Source organism: Crotalus tigris, unplaced genomic scaffold (assembly GCF_016545835.1).
Source record: "Crotalus tigris isolate CLP2741 ecotype Arizona unplaced genomic scaffold, ASM1654583v1 scf7180000017785.2122318, whole genome shotgun sequence".
Classification (NCBI taxonomy): domain Eukaryota; kingdom Metazoa; phylum Chordata; class Lepidosauria; order Squamata; family Viperidae; genus Crotalus; species Crotalus tigris.
The window spans coordinates 1,090,325-1,093,367 of record NW_024096634.1 but is presented as its reverse complement, the minus strand read 5'-3'; the positions used below and the strand labels follow the sequence as shown (position 1 = coordinate 1,093,367).

At 49.9% G+C, this 3,043-nt stretch overlaps 1 pseudogene; it reads right to left on the bottom strand.

Moving 5' to 3' along the window:
- Window positions 1-524: 524 nt before the first annotated feature.
- LOC120307480 lies at window positions 525-2,715 on the bottom strand (annotated as a pseudogene).
- Window positions 2,716-3,043: the final 328 nt, after the last annotated feature.

Below are 3,043 nucleotides of genomic sequence, written 5' to 3'. Positions count from 1 at the left end.
CCTGTTTGGGGCACTCACGGAATCCTGGAATGGGCCGTTTGTGGCTCCATCGTTGGAGGTGGGCAGCAGCTCGTGCCCCTCCCTTTGCTCTAAAGGGTCCCCCTCCCCCCTGGAAAAGACCCAGGAGTCTCATCTGAAAGATCCCGCCTAGGGCGGAGTTGGTCGATGTGCCGACGCAGGACACGACCGTTGTCCAGGGCTACCTCGTAGGAGAGAGGACCTGTGACCCTGGAAATAGAAGCAGGGACCCATGTATGACCAGGCCCGTAATTGCGAGTCCAAACCGGGGCACCCACAAGTAGTTGTCTAGGTGCCCTAGGATGTGAGGTAGATGAAGGCAGTCTGTCCGGATGCAACCGGTCAAGCTTCGTAGTAAGTTTGCGCCCCCAGCGAAGTTCAGCTGGGCTTCTCCCTGTAGAAGTGGATGGTGTGGTGAGGTAAGAAAGGAGAAAGTCAGCCAACCTGTGATGCCAGTCCCCATAGGTGAGTCTTTTCAAGGCGTCCTTTGTGATGCGGACCATGCGTTCAGCCATACCGTTGGTGGACGGGTGGAAGGGTGCAGACGTGGCATGACGAATCATGTTAGCCTGTAAGAAAGCTTGGAATTCGGAGGAAGTAAATTGAGGGCCGTTGTCAGACACGATGACATCTGGGAGCCCGTGTGCAGCAAAAATCCCCCTCAGTACCTGAATAGTCTTTGCAGTGGTGGTGGATGAGACAGGTACAACCTCAAGCCATTTTGAATGACTGTCAACGAGGACCAAGAAGAACTGGCCCTGAAAGGGCCCAGCGTAATCAATGTGCACCCTAGACCATGGGGACTGTGTTTCCTCCCATCTATGCACAGGAGCTTGGGGCATCTCTGGGCGAGAGCGCTGGCACAGGTGGCATGCATGCACCTTAGCCTCAATGTCCTTATCTAAACCAGGCCACCACAAGTGGCTGCGCGCAAGGGCCTTCATGCGAACAATGCCAGGATGACCCTCGTGGAGGGACTCTAAGATCCTAGTCCTCATTGAGGTGGGAATGACAACTCTGTTTCCCCAAAGCAGACAACCCTGAGAAGTGGACAACTCGTTCCTTTTGGACCAGAAACTCTGAAACTCAGGACTAGGGCAGTGCTCAGGCCATCCAGACAAAACTCAAGAAAGGACACGTGAAAGTGTGTGATCTGTGCCTGTTTCAGTGGCAACATCCCTGGCATTCAGAGGGGACTCGGGCAAGGCTTGGATGGATAGAATGTTGACAGCTGGCGCAGGGTCAGCTTCTACTACTGGCAGGGGCAATCTACTGAGGCCATCAGCATGGCCCATTTCTTTCCCAGGCTTGTGGAGTAAGGAAAAATCATATGCAGACAGAAAAATAGACCACCTAAGCATTCTAGGGGAAATGATTTGGGGAGTTTGTTTACGTGTGGTAAACAGTCCCAGCAGAGGCTTATGGTCAGTGAAGACCGTGAATTGCCTGCCATACAAGAAATCATGGAATTTTTTAATTCCAGCAACAACAGCCAGAGCCTCCCTGTCTATCTGAGCGTAGTTGCGCTCAGCAGAAGACAGTGTTCTGGAGTAATATGCAACAGGAACCTGAGTTCCATCAGACCTGAGGTGGCTCAGGACGGCTCCTACCCCGTAAGGGGAAGCATCACAAGCGATGCACACAGGAAGGGACTCATTGAAGTGTGCAAGTACACTGTTAGAAGTGAGTAAAGCCTTGACCTCATTGAAACTAGCCTCATGTGTTTGTGACCATTGCCACACTGCTTGTTTGTCTAATAGCCTGTGAAGAGGCTCAGCTACACTAGCTTTATGTGGAAGAAAGGAATTGTAGAAATTCAGGAGGCCCAGAAAGGCCTGAAGTTCGGCCTTAGACTTTGGCCTAGGTGCTTCTAAAATGGCAGTTAGTTTGGATTCAGCAGGGTGAATCCCAGCAGCATCAATTTTGAATCCCAGAAATTCAGTAGAAGGCACCCCAATTTTGCATTTGTCTTTTTTGAGCTTGAGGCCTGTTTTCCTGAATCTTAACAGAACAGCCCTTAGCCTTTCAGCTAGAATGTGTGTGGAGTCTCCTGCAATTAAGACATCATCAAAGTAGGGGCAAACCCCCGGTATGCCCCGTAGTGTGTTTTCCATTACGCTTTGGAAAATCCCAGGAGCGACATTCACTCCAAACTGTAGCCTTTTTACCTTAAAGGCTCCCCTGTGGGTCACAATAGTCTGAGCTATAGCAGCAGCATCATCAACAGGCAGCTGTTGATACGCTTGAGCTAGGTCAAGCTTTGCAAAAACGCGCCCCCCTTGAGGGAGGCCAGAATATGACTGACCACAGGAACAGGATAGGCATGTTGCTGCAATGCCTTATTAAGAGTGCATTTGTAGTCAGCACAAATGCGAATGTCCCCATTTGCCTTTAGAGGCATGACAATGGGGGTCTCCCAAGGCTGGAATCAACAGGTTCTAGGATTCCCTGTTGGATCAGTTTGTCTAACTCAGTGTCAATTTTACTCTTTAAAGCAAAAGGGACCCTTCTTGCTTTAATTCTAATGGGTGTGACAGCGGGGTCTAGTTTTAAGGACACAGGAGGTCCCTTGAATGTGCCCAGCTGGGGGCTGAAGACATCTGCAAATTCTTTGCAGACTTCCTGTAGGTCGAGTGTTTGTAAGCTGTTGAGCCCCGTGACGTGTATCCCCAAGGCTTCAAACCAATCGAGTCCTATGAGACTCGTTCGTTCACCCCCTACTACTAATATGTCTAGTGGACCTTCAAAATTCTTATACTGTACGTTAAGGGTGGCCTCCCCCTTAACACACACTCTCGAATTTTGAAAGTCTGTTAACACAATGTCTGAAGGCCTTAATTTAGCCTGAGTTCCACTGCCGGAACAAATCTTCCTAAATGTATGTAAGGATATGATTGAAAGGGCAGACCCCGTGTCTAGTTCCATAGTTAATGGAACCCCTTGTAGCTTCACCTTGAGTGACAGCTTTTTCTTGATGGGCTTGTGTGTGCCTGTCCTGAAGATGCTTCTTCGCGAAGCGCAAAAA